At 36.7% G+C, this 21,065-nt stretch overlaps 1 long non-coding RNA gene across 1 annotated transcript; it reads left to right on the forward strand.

Moving 5' to 3' along the window:
* The first annotated feature begins 3,676 nt into the window (after positions 1 to 3,676).
* LOC309661888 lies at positions 3,677 to 18,916 on the forward strand. The gene is made up of 4 exons (XR_014264339.1): positions 3,677 to 5,625; positions 13,065 to 13,168; positions 16,911 to 17,079; positions 18,709 to 18,916. It is a non-coding gene; the product is annotated as an uncharacterized lncRNA (long non-coding RNA).
* The last annotated feature ends 2,149 nt before the right edge of the window (positions 18,917 to 21,065 follow it).

Consider the following 21,065-nt stretch of genomic DNA (forward strand, 5'->3'; position numbering starts at 1 on the left):
GTGTCCATTAGCACTCTCCAGGGACCACGGAACAGTTCCCTACGACATTGACATTATAATCTGATTCTCTTTAACTTTTCTCTCTAGTGCAAATGGCAAAAATGCCTTTTTGTTGTTTCAGTTGCCTAGCAGATAACTGTTAGATCACACACACACACACACACACACACACACACACACACACACACACACACACACACACACCTCCTAAGGGGAAGTACGAATTCTCAGAGATAATATACGTTGTTAAACCAGTATTGGCCCAGAAATGTTTTTTAATTGAACTGATAACTAATTAAGCTAAAAAAATCTAGATTTCTGTCTTCTTTTGAAAATAGCCAACAGACCAAGGCATACTGGGCCCATATTTCTACATGGTCATGACCCACTGGACCTGAGAATGCATTGGACTTTTTAGTTGGGGAATCAGCTACCCATGCACCAGAATCGTCACCACTCTGTATTGCCTCTCTGGACATGTCATTCATTCAATGCGTCAGCCTAGACTCTGCAGACACTTGAGTTGTCAACCTCTAATCCCACTTCTTTTCAAATTATGTCCTCTGGAGTCTGTCAGAGTGAGAAATAGGGCCACTGCTGAAGAATAAACCTCTTAATGGTTGTTCTATTAGCAAAAATACCAGGGTGAAGCTTTGAAATTACCACTCATAAAAATCTGAGTAAATACTTAGATAAGGTCCATTTGCCTTTCATATTTTAAGCAATTCACCTAAGGGCCCTGCTATCTTAACCATGTATATTTAGTAATTATTTATACAATTTGCTACTTTTTTGTAAGTAGGTAGATGTTTCCTATCCTGACGGTATCTTTCTCTATTTTACATATATATATATATATATATATATATATATATATATATATTTTGTAAAGATTTATTTTATTGATTGATTGATTGCTATGTTGGGTCTTCGTTTCCGTGCTAGGGCCTTCTATAGTTGCGGCAAGCGGGGTCCACCCTCCATTGCGGTGCGCGGGCCTCTCGGTATCACGGCCTCTCTCGTTGCCAAGCACAGGCTCCAGACGTGCAGGCTCAGTAGTGTGGCTCATGGGCCCAGTCGCTCCGCGGCATGTGGGATCTTCCCAGACCAGGGCTCGAACCCGTGTCCCCTGCACTGGCAGGCAGACTCTCAACCACTGCGCCACCAGGGAAGCCCTCTATTTTACATATTTTTGAACACATTGGACTCTCTCAGTCAAACTGGTTTAGGTAAACTAGCTGTCAGTAAATTAGTCTGAGCTCATCAAGCTATGTTTTTTAAATGAATGAATTCTTAAAAGTTTTTTTCATTTGATTCTTGTAGTATGTTTTGTCCAGTTTGAGTTAGTTGTATATGCTGTGAAATGTAACATAGTGCTAGCAGAGACGTTTTTTATTCCCAGCCCAGAATTCTTGTTTGAAGCCTGTTCACTCCATTCCAACCCATTTTTTAAACTTGACCTCCCACATTATAATATAATGCAACTGAATTTATTAAATCAGTATTGTACTAAGGGTGAATGCTCTAAATGGAATCTCCATTGCTGACAAAAACTTTACACTTATTTTGAAAGTGCAAAACTTTTAAGACTAGTTTGTCATTGGGGCATCTAACAGTGTCCACTTAAACCCTGACATTGTCTAGTCACTGCTGGCTTTAAAATAATGATCAAGGGCTTCCCTGGTGGCGCAGTGGTTGAGAATCTGCCTGCTAATGCAGGGGACACGGGTTCGAGCCCTGGCTGGTCTGGGAGGATCCCACATGCCGCGGAGCAACTGGGCCCATGTGAGCCACAACTACTGAGCCTGCGCGTCTGGAGCCTGTGCTCCGCAACAGGAGAGGCCGCGATAGTGAGAGGCCCGCGCACCGTGATGAAGAGTGGCCCCCGCTTGCCGCAACTAGAGAAAGCCCTAGCACAGAAACGAAGACCCAACATAGCAATCAATCAATCAATCAATTAATCAATCAAAAAATAAATCTTTAAAAAAAAAAAAAGTAGCGCCATAGACAATATGAAAAAATAATAATAATAATAATAATGATCAAGAAAATATGGTCTTGTTGCATTTGTAGTACACATCCTTTTAACCAACTTTCATGTGATCAACTAACCAAATTAATTGGACATTAAAAACAACAAAATAGTGGAGTATAACCTTTAAAAATTGTGAATCACTGGGTTGTACACCTGTAACTTATATAATATTGTATATCAACTATACTTCAATTAAAAGAAAAAAACAAAACCAAAAAAAACTGAACTCATAGAAAAAATAGTCATTTCAATAAATAGTGCTAGTATAATTGAACAACTATATGTAGAAAAAATGAACCTCGATACGTACCTTATACTTTACACAAGTTAACTCAAAGTGGAACATAGCCCTAAATGTACAAAACAAAACTATAAAACTTCTAGAAGAAAACATAGGAGAAAATCTAGGTGACCTTGGGTTTGGAAATGAGATGTTAGATAAAACACCACAGGCACAATCCATGAAAGAAAAGATTGATAAATTGGACTTTATTAAAATTAAAAAATTTGTTTTGTGAAAGATATATTAATAGAATGAGAAGTAAGCCACAAACTGGGAGAAAATATTTGCAAGCCATGTATCTGATACAATACATACCCAAAATATGTGAAGAACTCTATTATTATTAATACGTTAAAATGAATATTTTCACCCATAGATTTTGCTAAGTATTTTTATTATTAAAAAAAATTAGAGTTCTAGAAAAACAATTACTATACCAGAGAATAGGAACTATTTAAAGCATACATCTTAACTTTTTAAAAGTGGTAATATTTTATTTTTTGTGACAAAATTATTCTATTAAATCCAAATGAGGCAGAGGGTGTAAAATAAGAAGGGGCATTGAAAAGGAAAAGAAGACATAAACAGATAGTTGAATAAAAGCAGAAATAGGATTTGGAAACTAAGGAAATAATAACTAACCCTTATATAATACTTCATGGCTGGCCCTGTTCTAGGTGCTTTACATATATAAGCATTTTATTCTATGACAGCCTATGAGTTGAGTACTAGTATATTATGCCCATTTTGTAGGTAAGGAGATTGAGGCATAGAGTGGTATTTAAAAACATACCCAAAGTCACAAAGCTAGTATGTAAAGGGGGTGGCAACTGAACACAAGGTTTGGCTCCAGGCTATACTCTCAGCTATTATACTGTACTGTCACTGAAATCAACAAGCACGTGTCAAATGTCTAATATGCATAATGCATTGTATGAGACATAACCAGAAAACTAGGACCGTGTTGTTCACAAGAAATACGTAATGTTATACAAGGGAGGAACCTACTGTTAACTCACTATGGGAACAAATAAGAGAAAAAGACTAAGCCCAGGTGGGGAGAATCCCAGGTTTGGAATGAAAGGAGAACTTTCATTAGTAGCTTGAAGAATGTGTAGGTGTGGAAACTGATAAGGTGGTAAAAAATACTCAAAGGAGGCGGAATTTTAGGTAAATTGGTCATTAACAGCTGTCATCATTAAGTAATAAGCTTTGGGGAAATTAGCTCCAGATTATTGTATTTCAGTTAAACAATTTTAGGCAACTGTTTTTGTTTTTATTTGTTTAGATGGATTGGTTTCATATGAAAGCCTCGTTGAGCACTTACTGTGAAAACAAGTGAGAGTCTGAGGGTGAGATGGATATTAGTGGATCTCTGCCCTAGGGCTGTGGGTCAGCATCTCCAGAAGTGCTGGTTAAAATACACAATAGGCCCCACCCCCTTTCAAATTCAAGAGGTCTAGCACATGACAGGAGAATTTCCATTGTTCACAAGTTCCTAGGTGATGAGATACTGCTGCTGCCTGTAGGGGACCACACTAGAAAGCCACTGCCCTAGAGGAATCTCAAACTAACTGGAAAGAAGGTTGGTATTTGGGAGGATTTCACCGCTGAGTTTGCAATGGAAGGTCAACAGGGAAGGGGATTCTGGGTGGGGTTTGGCATTGCCAGGAGCAGAGACTGTCAGAGAGAATTCTGGGAAAGGAAGTGGCTTAGGAAGTCTGGAAACCAGGGAAGACTTGTGGGAGACCCACCAGAAAGAGCAGCTCTGGCCTGCTAAACTGAGTTGGTTTATCACTAATCCTTGGGGATTGAAGATTTTAATAAAGACAGGGGAGGAACTGTAATAATTTCATCACAAAACTCCTTTGACACTCATGAAAGTGAGTGATATCTGCCACATTCCATTAAAAATGAGAATAGAACTTAATAATGTAGCAGTACTAAAAAGCAATTATTTCTAAATGATCTTTTCCCAAACAAAAGTCTACAAGTGGGCTGCATCTTTGGTACAGGGGGATTTCTATTAGACATTCTGTATTAGAAACTCAAGATAAATTTTTAATGCTGTAACTATATTTTTTAAAAAGCACTTCAATTTTTTCTTCGTTTCTGGTTGTAACTTATTGCCTAGGAGGGGAATACAGTTGATTTTTCTCCGCAGATTTTGACATTTAAAATAATGCGTGAGCCCAAAGGGTAGGAATTTTCATTACTAAGGTTTACTTTTAGTAAATCAAATCACTGTTTTGTATAATGTTATCCAGCAGGATTTGTTCCATATTAAGAATCAAAAGAATATTGTAAGTGGGTATTAATAATATCTCAAATATATTTAAATTTTAGTAAGGAATTAAAGCCAGCACAATAATGATATACATTTATCAGTGATTATACTGAGACATAACACTGACAAATATTTCAGAGGCAGATAAAGCTAAGAAAAAGAGTTTGGAATAGAAAAAAAAAAACAAAAACAAATCATTTAAAGAACATTTGTGTTTTCAAATAGAACTATGAAACAATAGGGATTTTGTATTTATTAGTCGAAAGCTGTAATTCAACATTGGTGTCAGCCAGCCACCTGTGTTGGTGCTTAGACTGGGATAGGTACCAGGCATAACTGGCACCCACCGAGAGTGGACTGTGCTGTAAGAGTTGCATGCCACAAAGGAAAACTTTTTATTTCCACAACAGTTTGTAAATGCAACTGTGAATGCCTAATTCACATGAGCAATAGATGGAAAGGAAAATGCTGTTCAGAACACGAAAGATCTAGAGAGGTAAATATCCAAAGCCAAAGAAATTTAATAAAAATTCGTATGAACATCAAAGGAAGTAGGGGAAAAAACTCATTTGTGCATACAAACAAGTTTCCCTCTATAGCTACTAGCTTAGTCCCAAAAAACTACAGGAAAAGACTCAATAAAAATGTCATAAGGGAAAAAAAAGAAAGGAAAATAGATTTAGTAAAAGCTGACCTACTGCCAAAACCTTAATTTTCCCTTTCTTTTTTCAAAGTGTATCCATCAGTACCATTTTTTTTAGTAAGAACCATTCCAACTCAATTTTAAAATGTGAAATTCAATAAAATATAGCAAAGAAATCTCAGTATTTCAGATCCATTTTAACTTTGTTCATTCTATCCCTCTCTCTCTCTCTTCCCAGGCATAGAACAGAGAGAAATTATTTTTTGGCACTGGAGAAGATGTGAGTTTGTATATTTAAAGACTGCAAAGACTTGCTAATGATGACCATAACATTTCTTATAGATAAGTTATAACCAAGATGCTAAGCTGTACCTGCAGTAAGTAGATATTTCTTATTTGGCTTACTCTTTCATCTTTTCCTGTCAAGCATTTACTACAGCAAATGACCCACTTATTTACTTCCATGGGAAAAGAAGCATTGTAGTACTACCTCTTTCTTCTGGGGAGACAACAGGGCTCAGGGGACCAAACAGTAGTCTGAGGAGACAGAGTCAATGAACTTTAACCTGTCTTTGCCATTTCTTACCTTCGGGATCTTAAGCAAAGCATTTATTCATCCATCCATTCATTCATTTAATAACTTTTTAAAAACTCAGATAATAGCACCAGAAGAGTAGTCATGAAGAAAACCTAATTAAATAATATCAAAGAGTTTTGTCAACATAAAATGCTTATTTAATAATTCCTTTAGAAATTGAAATATTAGATGAAAACCATTATATATAGAATGGATACACAACAAGGTCCTACTGTATAGCACAGGGAAATATATCCAATATCCTGTGATAAACCATAATGGAAGGACTTCCCTGGTGGCGCAGTGGTTAAGAATCCACCTGCCAATGCAGAGGACACAGGTTCGAGCCCTGGTCCCGGAAGATTCCACATGCTGTGGAGTAACTAAGCCCGTGCGCACAACTACTGAGCCTGTGCTCTAGAGCCCGCGAGCCACAACTACTGAAGCCTGGGCGCCTAGAGCCTGTGCTCCGCAACAAGAGAAGCCACCACAATGAGAAGCCTGCGTACCGCAATGAAGAGTAGTCCCGGCTCGCCACAACTAGAGAAAGCCCGTGCGCAACAATGAAGACCCAATGCAGCCAAAAATCAATAAATTTATTTTTAAAAAAGTAAGTAAAGAATTTTTTTTTCAGCCTGAGAATCATACCCATTGCCTGAAATGTCTGGATGTCTGGATTACTTTTATAACAAAAGTAATATAATAATTCTAAGGTGTGTAAAGTAAAAATGGAAGGCTCTCTCCAGTAATCCCACTCCCTAGGAATAACCACTGTTAGCATGTTTATTCATCCAGCACTTTTTTCCTATGCACTAAATTATAGTAGGTGACCCAAGAAGGTAGAAATTTCCAAAGTACTGGGAAATTTGAGAGTTAAACCTCCTCTATAATTGGTGAAAGCCCAAGAGAATCTTGTTGCCCAAAGACTGCCAACACTGTGTGCCTCTCCCAGTTGATCAGTGGTCTGTTGACTTTCCTTCCCACTCTAGTGTTTAAGTAGCAGGGTACAGGAACATATCTCTCCAACTCCTCCACAGTCCTATTGATGTCCATAAAAGTAAGAGTTGAAAACGTCAAAACAATCACAGTATCAAAATTTTGTCTTCACTCTTCACAGGGCTTTAGCTTGTCCTGTTAATGATTGCTAGACTTGAACTTCATGATACCACATATTGGATATTTCCAGCAAGGAGGCCTTTAGTATATCCCCTTTCCCAGCTTATACTCTCATTTGGATCTGAGAGACCCTCATAATTCTGGCCAAACATGCATGTGAAAAACAGGCTAATGTTTATTCCTTCAATGAGTTTTTTTGAACACCTGCTTTAGGTCAGTGAATATTTAAGAAGGAATACCCTGAGAGGATATCAAGGCCAAACTTCTCATTTTATAGGTAAAATATTGAGGTCCAAGAGGTGAAAAGATTCTTCCAAAATTACACATCTGGCTGGTTAAGCAGTCAACTCAGGACCTGGGCTGTACCCAGGTTAGGGCACTATAGCAGGGAAAGAAGCTTCCAGGAGACATTAACTCCCAAAGAAAGCAAAATGAAATTTGAAAAAACAGATAAAATTTTAAGATAAATATACAAAATACAACATGATTAGTTGCTTAACAATCCTTTATGACTTCCAAGAAATTACTACTGAGAGCAGAAAAACAAAGCAATGTACAAGAGACATCAAAGGCAAGATTAACAAATTAGTCTTCTTTCTGAGTAAAACATTCTATATGCCCCATGTGAACTGCTCATAAGATGTTTTCAATCAAAAGACTTTCCAGCAGCCAGAACAAAACCCAGTACTAAATTCTAGGAGTACATGCAGAGCCTGTTGCATTTTTTAAGCATCATGGATCAGGCTGTTTTCTCAATTATATGAAAAATTGATGCCAACATATTTCTGTTCTAATGCTTTCTTTGCTTTATGCAACATCTTAGTCTGCAAATGTATAATCATAGAAATAAAAGTATAATAGAAATAAGAGCTGATAGAGATTTTAATCCACATCTTGAATGACCTTATTGAATTTACTTACCTGATTTTGATATTGTTGTACTCCCTGAGTGACAAACATCCAATTCACAAACACTCAGGATGTAAACAAAGGCTGTTAGACAACCATCTTTTTTTTTTTTTTTTTAATATGGTGCCTTTGTTGCCACTCCTTTTCTTTTCCTTTTAGTTTATTTATTTATTTATTTATTTATTTATTTATTGGCTGTGTTGGGTCTTCATTGCTGCACGCGGGCTTTCTCTAGTTGCGGCCAGTGGGCTTCTCATTGCAGTGGCTTCCCTTTCTTGCACAGCACAGGCTCTAGGTGTGCAGGTTTCAGTACTTTTGGCTTGCAGACTCAGTAGTTGTGGCACACGGGCTTAGTTGCTCCATGGCATGTGGGATCTTCCCAGATGAGGGCTCGAACCTGTGCCCCTTACATTGGCAGGTGGATGCTTAACCACTGCGCCACCAGGGAAGTCCCAGACAACTATCTTAAAAATAAATTTTTGGAAAGAAATTTTTTTGTTAGTTGGGAGCTGGTCTTATGTGAGAAGTACAGAAAAAAAAGAGTTTTTAAAAATGTGTTTATCATTGGCTGATTTGCAGTTTGCCTTTCAGTATGGCAAGCAGCTAAGTGCATGAGACTTATAAGACTTAGTCTTATGTGACTTAGACATATACAAGACTACTGAAGACTTTTGAAGGTAATACATTTTAAGATCTTTCATATTTACTTCATTTTTAGTTTGTCATTCCCTTCTAATCCTTCTATTAGAAAACTCTCTCATATAAGGGGTTAATGTCCAAAATATCTAAAGAACTCGTACAACTCAATAGAAAAACAAACAACCTCTGATTGAAAAATGGGCAGGGGATCTGAATAGACATTTTTCCAAAGAAGACATATAGATGAACAACAGGTATATGAAAAGGTGTTCAACATCACCAATCATCAAGGAAATGCAAATCAAAACCACTCTCATACTTGTTAGAATGGCTACTATCAAAAAGACAAGAAATGACAAGTGTTGGCGAGGATGTGAAGAAAAAGGAACCCTTGTGCACGATTGATGGGAATGTAAACAGTATGGAAGTTCCTCCAAAAAATTGAAAATAGGACTACCATATGATCCAGCAATTCCACCTCTGGGTATTTATTTGAAGGAAATAAAAATACAAACTCAAAAAGATATCTGCACCTATGTTCATTGAAGCATTATTTAGAGTAGTCAGGACATGGAAAGAATGTAAGTGTCCATAGATGGATGAATGGTTAAGGAAGATATGAGAATATACATATACAAAAAATGGAATATTATTAGCCATAAAGAAAAAGGAAATCCAGCCATTTAGGACAACATTATGTTAAGTGAAATAAGTTAGACAGAGAAAGACAAACACTATATGATCTCACTTATATGTGGAATCTAAAAAGAAAAAAGAAAAACCTCCAAATTCATAGACACAAAAAACAGATTGGTTGCCAGTAAGGGGTGAGGCAAAATGGGTGAAGGTGGTCAAAATGTACAAACTTCCAGTTATAAAATAAATAAGTCCTGGGTTTGTAATGTATAATATGGCAACTATAGTTAATAATACTGTATTGTATATTTGAAAGTGCTAAAAGAGGAGATCTTAAAAGTTCTCATCACAAGATAAAGAAAAATTTGTAACTATGTGTGATGATGGATGCTAACTAGACTTATTGTGGTGATTATCTAGCTATATATACGTGTGTGTGTGTATAAAATCATTATGTTATATACCTGAAACTAATCTGTTTTATGTCAATTATATCTCAATTAAAAACTCTCTGATGATTTCTATTCATTTACCTTGATTTCATGCAATTGTAGCTGCCCCATGTTGTTTCACTGATATAAATCATATTCCACCAAACTTCATTTGAATGAAAAGTCAGATCATTGTTCTATTCATTTAATACTATAATAGTCCCCTAACTCTCCAAAATTTTGATAAATGGTGCTAATTCATTGACATAGACAATTGGGTAAGTGTTCTCACTCTCATGCAGTCTTCAAAATATAGCTCATTAGAGAGCTCTCTTTGGATTCAGTGCAATTATTTAGACCTATAGAGTCTGTCTCCTGGGTTCCTCCAGCTCCTGTGCTTCAGGAAGCACTCTCTGCGTTAGTAGTTGCTAAAGTCTGGATTCTAAATGATGAAATGTTTTGTCCTACTAGATAACCACACAATCTATATTAATTTGCTAAACAAGTGTTTAGTGAAAAATATTTCTACAATAGAGGTGGTGATTCAGAAATTTCGACATAATTAAAATCTCATTTAAACGTATATATAAATAGCCTTATGAAATAATGTGTAGCATGAAGATGTGGAAGAATCATGTTCTAAACGTTAGAATGCTTGTATTTGAGATCTAGATCTGCTGTATATAAGCAGATCTTGTGAATTTAAAGATGTCATTTAGCATCGCTGAGTTTTCTTATCTACTAAAAATGACAGTTGTGACATAACTCTGATTTTTTCAAAACAATGTGGTTTTAAAGATCAAATGAGCTGATAGTACATCAAAAAGTTTTGTAACTTGTAAACTGCTATACAAAATCAGAACTATAGTAAGAAAATATTTGTTTAAAAATGCAAAGTATTATTTCATTTTTCTTCCTTCACTAAAATTAGAAAAAACTGGAGAGGTTTAGAATGGCATTATATTTTTTTGCCTTAATTCATTTTGTTGGATCTTTGCTACACAAGTCAGATAATGACTTTTATTGTCTCATCCTATTTTAATGAGGCAATATTGTTTATAATAGACAGCATGCGTATGTTCACCATGAAGAATTTTAACCAGCTTCTGTAATATATTATGTGTTAAGGGAGGATGGGGGAGAGAAACATACTAGGTACAGATTTTTCACTTTACTAATAAAACATTTCCTAAGTATCTTCTGGAGAAAATATACAGAAGGCTATTCTACCAGAAGTTAAGAATTGCCAACTTGCAGTACAGAAAAACTTAAAAAAAGAAAAAATGAAAAGAAACCAAACTTGAATGATAATCAAAGAAAGCCTCCAGGGAAGTCTTTTCTCCAGTCAAGAAGGATGTGCTCAAAGCTTCCTTAAGTAAAGGAAGGAGGGAGCTATTAGAACAATAAGAATTGTTGATAGGAAAGAACATAAGAATGGTGCCAAGGGAGTGAAAAAGGCAAGGAAGATGAAGCACAAAAGCACGAGTGTTCTTAAGGGAAAGAGAAGTTGAAAAATGCTTACAAAAAGAGAGAAAGGTAATGAGTTAGGGAACTTGAGACCTCCCTGAGGTTACACGTTAAAGAAAGAGTTATTTATGTCTGTGTCTATCTCCACCACTAGATTCTTAGCTCCTTAAAGCAAGATGACATACCTTATCCATACTTGTGTCTCCCAGAGCAACTAACTCAGTTCCTTGCTCATAGAAGGTACTCAAAGGGTACTGAGTTGAACCTGAGTAAAAGTTGCCTGCACTGCCGTTTAGATGCTGGCTATGAAACACAGTGATAGGCACATAGAAAGACAAAGCTCAGTAAGTATATGCTGGCTCATTATTTATTATACAAATTCTTAGTGAGCACCATGTACTAGGAAGGCTCTGAGGATAGAGCAATGAGTCATATGTACTTGGATTCTGTTTTTCTTTACAAAAATATAACCCTGATCTTCCAAGTTCAGCATTAGAAGAATTTCCAGATGATCAGGAGATGGTTGGACCACATGGCCCTGCCTGTTTCCCCTGCCTTACCATGGCCATTGGAGTCTTTAAATTGATTGCCATTGAGACAGCCATGCTGAGGGTGGAGGATGGGTTGAAGAGCCTCCTTTTGGCAGTCTGGTCCGAGCATGGACAAATGACCCCTTCTTCATTTTCTGTAATCCAGCTGAAATAGTTTATTAAAGATTGGAGGATAACAAAAGGTAAATAAAGCTAAATAATAGCATGAATTTGGAAAATCTGGGTTGAAGTTATACCTTGCCTCCAAAGTTCATGTGTTAACCTGGAGGGGGAAAAAAGACAAAAAACAAACAGGTCTTATCTGTGTCCATCCTTCTTGACTCCCATATGGGGGATCAGGGAGCCATCTTTAATAGTAATTATGAAGAGTACATTTCCAAACATTCTGACTCCTTGATCTTTGGAGATCAAATTTCATTTCATATCTGTTTTGGGCACCCCCACTCAATCAAACTTTCCTGTCTGAGGACTAGCTTCTTGCCTTGACAATTATCAACAAGAAAAATCTAGTCCTTCAGACTGTACCACAACATAATAAGCTGAATATTCTCTCAAGAGATACATACAGTACAGTATAATGAGAAAGTCAGTCCATACAGTGAGGGTACTATATGCTCTAGAGTCTTCTTTCATTCCTAATTAGGGAAATGTGCTCTATATCTTTTAAAATTATAACAATATAAAGCTAAAAGTTTGTTAATTGTGTCCATATATCCCACCAAATTCCATACGCATGTCACACACAAAGAAAAAAATACCCTGTATGTACACAAGTCCAAAATTTGAATCCTGAACACTTTGGCTCAAAGGACTCTGTAAAGGGAAGGGGACTGTAGGGAAAAGATAGAGGGGGAAAGGAAGCTACTCTTCTCAAATTCCCCCTAGTGCTAGTATAGTTCCAGCAACACACAAATACCTCATGTGTCTTCGTAACAGTTCTAGAAATTCAGCTCGTTTTATAGGTGTGGAAAACAAAATACCAAGGATCTAAGTGAGGAAGTCTATTCATGCTTGGCTTATAATTATTGTGCTAAATTAGACTGAACTGAGCTTCATGTCATCACTCAATAGACATTTACTGTGAATTTATTAGGGACAAGCATTACAATATAACACAGTAGAAACATAGTTACATACGGTCTCTGTCCTCAAATTACTTCCACTCTAATAATGGAGGAAAAAAACACTCCACTAATGAGGAGGTCATTCATAACCACTGAAATAGTATTTCATATGACAATAGTTGGGGAGTGAAAGCAACCATCTAGTCATTTAAAAAATGAATGGCTGGTGAGGAAAAATAAGCAATGAACATGTAATAGAATACTCCCTGGATGTGTTAGTTCAGGTTAAAAATTCTCAAGCTCCTTTAAAAATTGAATTTGCTCAGTTATATTGAGTCATTTATTCAGAGACAGCCTGAAGGTAGGGACATTAATTAGAACCAATTGCAGCAGATCCAAATCTAACACAGATCTCCACTTTAAAAGGCAGGGGAAGGAGGGACTGCGGAACAGCCTCTTGTTTCCAGAAAAGAATTGTTCCAGAAAGATCAGAAAGGAAAGGTAATTATGAAGAGAAGCTGAATCAGAAGGTAAGAAAAGAATTGAACAGAAAGAGAATGGCTGCTCTAAGAAGTAATACAAACTACATCTGACAGTATATTGTTGTGGCTAAGTACGTGCACTTATACATCAAAAAGACCTGGATTTGGATCCTGGCTCCCTTGAAGAAAGTTACTTGATATCTTTGAGCCTCAGGTTTCTCATCTGTAAAATGGGGAAAATAATACCTCTTACCTTAATATGGCAATTGTAAAGGTTAAATAACCAAATGCAAATAAAATGTCTGGGACATCGTGTGCTCTCAGTTGGTAGAATAATAATTATGATTATTTGGTAATTTAAGCAGACTGTGTCCTTGAATTTAGTGAAGAGTTGGTAATCCACTCAATGGAATGCTAAGCAATCTTTAAAATACATTCTACAATAGCAATCCTTAATTAGTATGTACCCCCTCATGGGTGAGGGCATTTTCAGAATTTGTAGGGAAGGATTTTGGACATCATAATCACAGGAGTAGCAGTGGGAAGTGATACTTTGGATTAGTGGACAGGGGCTGGGGATGCTAGATGTTCTGGAATCCTCGGGAAAGTTCTGCACATAAAAGGATGTATGCCCTTGCATCCTACGTGATTTTCACATGTCCCTCTAGACATTCATGTAGGTAAAAAATCCGTGTATATGATCTGAACCGAGACCTCAACTCCATTTTACCTAAAGCATAAATGGTTTTTTTCATGGTTTTTAATATAACTTTTCTAGGACTGCAGTTATTATATAAATAACGGAAAGAATGTATTTTGTTTTGCCTGGAATTTTACCAAGAGCAGTTCACCATCTTGGTAAAATCATGTGACTCCTGCCAGTGTCACTCCTATGACAAATCACCATGTCTATCAGTCTGCTTTTGTAGTCACGACATTTGCATTCAAACTACAGGAGAAAGACAAATACCATATGATTTCACTCTTATGTGGAATATAGAAAACAAACAAACAAATAAACAAAACCAAAAATGAAACAAGTCAAACCAAACAAAAACAAACATGTAGATACAGAGAACAGAGTAATGGATACCAGAGGGGAAGCCGGGGGTTTGGGGGGGAAGGGAAGGCAAAATGGGTAAAAGGGATCAACTGTATGGTGACAGACAGAAACTAAATTTTTGGTGGTGAGTACACTGTAGTGTATTCACAAGCATAAATATAACTTTGTATACATGAAACTTATATAGTATTATAAACTAGTGTTACCGAAATAAAAAATAAATTAAAAAAAGAAAGCTACTTACAGGTACAAACATCCAACTTTTTCACTCTGCCTTCCAATGAAGTCATGCCTGAGCATCTCATATATTATTTCATTATAAATTGCTTTGAATTATCCTATACATCACAGCTAAGGCATTATCTTTCTTATAAATTGTTTATGTATATACAATATATTATCTATGCATTTCATCTAAGGATAATAAGGAAGGTATTACAAAATATTTGCTATGAAAGGGGAGTGTGGGGTTTGATGGGGTTGAGAACTGTGCTCTAGAATTATATTTAATGTCATGAAAATATATTAACAATACAGGATCAAGTGAAAAAAGTAGATTCAAAGCATTACCTATGGATTGACCCCATTTTTATAAACAAAAAACAAACAAAATTTACAAACACTCACACTCCCTTTCCCGTAATATCTTATGGGATCACAGCAACCCAACTGAAGAGGTCTCTTCTTATGTGCTCTATAGTTCTATAGCGTTTTGACCAAATAATTTTTTAATTTCAATTAGGGAATTACAGAATTGTATTGTTTTGAGTTCCAGGAATCAGATGGGAATGAAATATGGATTCTGATCTTGGCTTTATTTTTTAAGCCAAGTCATTTAACTCTTAAAGGTCTATTTTTTAATCTGAAAAACTTTAAGATACATGATCAATAACACAAGATTTCCAGCTTTCTGGCTCAATGATTCTAAAGCAAATGTTTGCTGATTATAGGTTTAGGTAGTGTTTCCCCAGCTATGCTCTACTTGGAGACATTTATGGATGTTAAGTAAATAGAGTTCTGTGGTCAGTATATCAGAGAAAACACTGGGGTAAATGAAGTAAAACATGTTTCTGTAGGTAAGACTTTTCAATTTTTTTGTTAAGCTTAAGAATATTGTGAGTTTTCAAGAGAAGTACAGTGTGTAGCATTTCCTGTACATATTTGACCACAGAATCTCCTTGGTCCCTATACCCTGAGAATCTCATGGAAATAGTGTTCTGCATAGCAGGTGTTGGGACACACTAATTTAGGATGATATATATTTTAATATACTTTACAGAACTTTTTATTTTCAAAAGACTGACACCCCATGGTTAATCTTCAGAAATTATAACAAGCAATAGGGAAACAGTTTTGTGTAGTGATTGTCTTAAATATGTCGAAATTAGAACTTTTAAGTTCAGGTTAATAGAAAGAAGGAACCGAAAAGGTTAACAAAAGAACACAAATTGTAATGTGAGATGAGCATGAGTCATTTTAGAGCTAAAAGGTGACATAGAGGCTCTCTACACATCAAAAGATTGATCTATTTCAAAAAAAAAAATCTGTCCAAGAAAAAACCAAAACAAACCAGATTTGGTGTGTCCATTCAGTCAAAATAGTTAAGTCTGAAAGCTGTTTATAGAAAAACTGCACAGTGTAGATATAGAAGAAATGTAATATTATATATGGAAAATAGATAGGAAGAAATTGAATTATTTGAAATATTAGAAATATTGTGCTTTCTTGGTTATTTTTGGGGATTAGGCCACCAATATAGACAACCTAAATTCAAAAGTGGAGTATAATTCTAGAAAGAACACAAATAACAAGATTATCCCTGCTGCAGAAAAGAGCATTATTCCATTAACTGATGATTAAAGGTCAGCTGGTGGAAGTTCACTGAATTTGTTTTGTGTAGGTACATCAGCAGTTGGTATTAGTTAAAAAAACCCCAGTGTTTGACATTTCAAGAGTTATTTTAGATTACATGTTTCAAATTTCAAAGTGCAAATTATTTAATGAGTGGAATATCTGTTGAAAAAATTTAACATCTAGTTTATTGGCCTTGCCATACAGTGTGCTTCTGGGTCACAGTTTACTGCACAAGATGGTTTATGAAAACCAATCTTAATAAAATACCAAGTAAAACTTAATCGTGAAGGTAAGTCTACCATCAAAATAAAAACAAAACAAAACACTCAGATAATGGGTTCTAAAACCAACTTAAGGCTTAACTAACGTAGAAAGTCCTTAAGGGCAAAAACAATACTGAAGTCTATATTTTACCAAATAGCTATTAGGTCTCTACAGGCAAAATGTCATTGAGCTAGATTTCTGGGGGAGAAAACTGTAATCACTCTAGTCCAGGGTCCAGATTCATTGTCATTTCTTGTGAGTCAACCAGATAGTATGTGTCTTCTGATGGGAGGTAACAAGACACACCGAATGTATCTGTGTTGTAGTCGAGCCAAAAATGTTTAATTTCAATCCAATAAACTTTGGGATGTAACATTCGGTTTACAGAAAACACAGGGGATAGTGGAACAAATTAAATGAGAACATAAGGAAGCAGTAGACAAACCAGAAAGTTTGACATTCTCCAGAACAATTGTCCTGGTTCCTTCAACAAGTCAGGGTCATAAAAAATTGACAGTGTTAAATAAGGAGAGAACTTAGCCATATTAACAAGATGCGAAGGGCTGCTGGGATCTGAAGTGCAGCTCCGCACTTTCTTTCTCACATCAGATGGAGTAGACTGTATTTCTAGCTCCAAGATGTTAGCTGGACATCTGGGCAGAGCCTCCTCAGTGCCTCTCATCGTGAGGACGTGGACTGCCATCCTCTCTCTGTCCCACCTGTCCCTGCCCGTCCACCATTCTCCTTCTTGCTGATCCAGCTTCTCACGTGCCGCAGGGTAAGTCAGCCAACTAGCCATTTTCATTTCTGTGGGAAAGAATCCCTGACTTGGGCCTCAGCCCAAATAGTGTAGCTAGTTCAAGAGTCTCTGTAGCACAGTATGGGACATATATTTAGAGGCTATATGATAAATGTCCTTCGTTGACAGGGAAAAATCCCCAAAAAATGCCCTTGGTTTCTGAAAGAAATATAAAAATGCTTCATGGAATTCGCCGGCTGCCCAGTGGTTGAGACTCCCTGCTTTCATTGCGGAGGGCACCCTGTTCGATCCCTGGTTGGGGAACTAAGATCCCACAAGCCTCGGAGTGCAGCCAAAAAAAAAAGCTTCAAATAGAATGTTTAGGGCTTCCCTGGTGGCGCAGTGGCTGAGAATCTGCCTGCCAATGCAGGGGACACGGGTTCGAGCCCTGGTCTGGGAAGATCCCACATGCCACGGAGCAACTAGGCCCGTGAGCCACAACTACTGAGCCTGCGCGTCTGGAGCCTGTGCTCCGCAACAAGAGAGGCCGCAATAGTGAGAGGCCCGCGCACCGCGATGAAGAGTGGCCCCCGCTTGCCACAACTAGAGAAAGCCCTCGCACAGAAACGAAGACCCAACACAGCCATAAATAAATAAATTAATAAATAAAATTCAAATAAAATGGTGTAGCATCTGCATATAACCAAGCATATCCTCTGAAAAAAAAAAAAAAAGAATGTTTAGAGAACACGAAATATCAATTCTTCACAATCCTTCAGGGAAATTATGGTACCATGCATGCTTTCAGAGTAATGTGGCAGACAGTGAAATCTTGATAAATGTACACTGTCTTCCCACTTCTTGGTTTCTTTAGGCACTTCTACTTCTCTATTGAATGTGCTGATATTTTAATTTAAAAGTACGCAATAAAAATACAAACGAAAATAAATCCAAAGGTTGAACATCTTTATTCTTTTGGAAATTTGGAATTTCATGGAAATTTCTCATCTGAAAAATCATCCCTATAGCAACTGACTATAACTTTATCAACAGATTCACATATCAGTGTGAAGCCTGGGTTGATGTCATATAATCTTTCTCGGATTTCAATCCCTAACTCATGCTTGCCACACAGAACTGCAGGTTGCCCTGAAAAACAAGAACAAGGAAAACAGAAAAGCATGTCCTTCCTCAGTGCTTTTAGCCAGAGAACACGGTGACATTTGGTATTTTTGGTAAAGCAGTTATGTGGGTCAACCCAGGCATTAGCATGTAATCTTCTTCCATCCACCAAAAGGGTTGGTCAGGTAAAAACATTAATTTAATTTATCAGGCAATTGTAAATCCTGTGCTATTAAAGGAAGGAAGGAAGGAGGAAGAAAAAAGTAAGGTAGGTGGGTAGGTTGGTTCTGGGGAACTGCTTAGGGTATGCTGTCAGCAAGCAAGTCATTTTAGCTGATAATAAAGAAATTCATTGCAGGAAGAGAGCCAAAAGAGACATACTTTTAAAAACCATGTATTTGTCTTATTATAATAACATAATTACAAGACTTAATATATAGCATTTTTTGTTATTTTTATTTCTCATAATATTTTCACTTGGCTATCTTCATCTTCAAGTTGTTTAGGGTATGTAATATCCTGTTTTTGTTCCCCTGTTTTTGATAGACAAAGAAGCTGTGAAATGAAAATCCTGGCAAATTGCCAAAGGTAGTAAAACTATTTAATGACAGAATTGGAAGCAGAACACATCATGCCTGCCTCCCAACCCAGTGCAAACAGATACGAGTATTTCTACAAGTTTTCAGGCTATGGTTACCTAGAGATTATTTGTGAAGAGATTTATGAATTAAACACATGCTTTAAGTATTTTCAACTTGTGGTTATGTCTTTTAATTATGTCAGTGTGTTTTGTTTATATGATTTTTTTTTTTTACTTTAGATAAAATCTTGTGAGAGAAAGCACAGTAGTTGCTCCTTGAAAATACCTTTGAAAAATTCAGTGTTAACACAAGTCAGCACAAACCTGTACACTATATTTATTAATTTAGTCAAGAAATATTGTCTACTCTCGTCAAGATTAACATTTACTATTTTGCTTGTTTTCATGCCAACCCTGCAAGTACATATTATACTTATGTTTCAGATGAAGTTGAGCAATTTGCCTGGGATCATATAGTAAATGGCAGAGCCAGAATTTGTACCCAGAATGGTATTACTCCAAAAGCCGTAGGACTTCTACGACACCAAATTAACATGCCAGAGTCTCCTCTCTCAAAGTGCTGTGGGTGTTCAGATGGGGAGGAAGGTATATCTGGTTGGGCGAGGGTGGAGGTGGAGAGGGATCCAGAAGTCTTTGTGAATGAAGGAGCATTGGAGCTAGTGCTTGAAAGATGTGATTCTTTTGATCGTGTGCAAGTGAAAGGTTGAGAAGTGTAAGCCAAGAACAATGTGAACAAAGGTACAGAGTGGGAAAGTCAGAGCATATGTAGAGAACAAGTTTGGATGGAACCTAAAGTGAGTGAAGTGTAAATGTGCTAAATTTGGAAAGGTGTTTGAGGTTATAAAGATCCTTGAAAAAAAGGCAGTAGAGAGTCTTCACTACCAGTGGCTTACAAATATGGGTATGAATATAAAACACAGAGTCCTAAAATTTCAATGGTATCTGGGTTAGGAGAATGACCCTCTTAAGAGGAGTTTTTGTTTGTTTGCTTGGTTTGCAAAGAGTAATGGAATCCTTCTACTTGACGACTGAGAATTTAAATATAGATGGTGTTTACTGACCTTTGAGAGAGAGAGAGAGAGATTAATTATTGGTTTCTAAAAACAGAGCATGAAAGTTTTGGTGAAAGTATCTTGTTTTAGATAAACATAATTAGAAGTTTGCTAGAATTAAAACTTTTAGTAATGAAACTCAATACAATGCTTTAACTCTATTTCTTTGCACTCATCAACAATCCAGTCAATGTTGAGGTGATGGATTGTATATATGCTGTACCTATACTGAGGCTGCCCAGTAGTTTATTTCTGGTATCAGTGTGTTTAACTAAAACACTATTTCCCAGCTTCCCTTTTAGCTATTTGTGTCCTGTCATTAAGTTTTGGCCAATGAAGTCGAACCAAATATTTTTTGGGTGGGCCTTCCAGGACAGTGCTTAGGAGTGGGGATAATTTTTGCCCTGCCAGGAAAATGGATAGGATAGTTGGGATCCCAATGGCCATAATATCTCTGATAGAAAGAAGCACCCATCCTTGTACATGAATTAGAAAAAGTTCCTCCTCTGCATAGATGCACCACTCACTTCTTGGTTGGGTGCCTTTGCAGTAAACAAACTGCACAACCATATCAGGTGGCCCTGGCAGCCATATTGGACGATTAGGCAGGAAAGAAAGGCATGTTCTAAAGATAGCAAAGCCAAAGAGAGAAGGAGACGGGTTCCTGCTGACAATGAATGTACCATATCAGCCCTGAATTGACTATTTCCAGACTTCTTTTATGTGAGAGAAAAATAAAATTTATTTTGTTTGTGACTATTATTTCTGATTCCTTTTACTAGCAGCTAATTGCTAGTAAATTAAGACACATGGTATGATTTGAGAAGTGCTACTATTAATTAATGAATTAAACAAATGTTCCTTGAGCATTATGTGTCAGACACTCTGTGATGCTGTGCTGTACTAGGGATGAAGACACAGCTTGCAGTCTAGGACGTAAACGACAGATGTGTACTTACATAGATAACTGCAGTACACTGTGATAGTGTTGTTCAGTTTGCATATTGCATAAAACATCTGGCCAAGAGTCGAGTGGGGGCTGTGCTCTGACAGACTGCATTCACCCAGAGGGGGAAGGTTTTCTAGTTCACCTCCACAAATAGGATGCTTTTTTTAAAAGATTATAATTCAACCAATAATAATGCCTTATTGTCTTTTAGTTCAGTGATTTCCAATTTTGTTTTAACAGTAGTTAGCCTTCTTTGAAAGAACTTTCATGCAGAAACACAATGTATTCGTTCAGATGTTTT

This window comes from Balaenoptera physalus (assembly GCF_965194825.1).
Source record: "Balaenoptera physalus genome assembly, chromosome: 5".
Taxonomy (NCBI): Eukaryota; Metazoa; Chordata; class Mammalia; order Artiodactyla; family Balaenopteridae; genus Balaenoptera; species Balaenoptera physalus.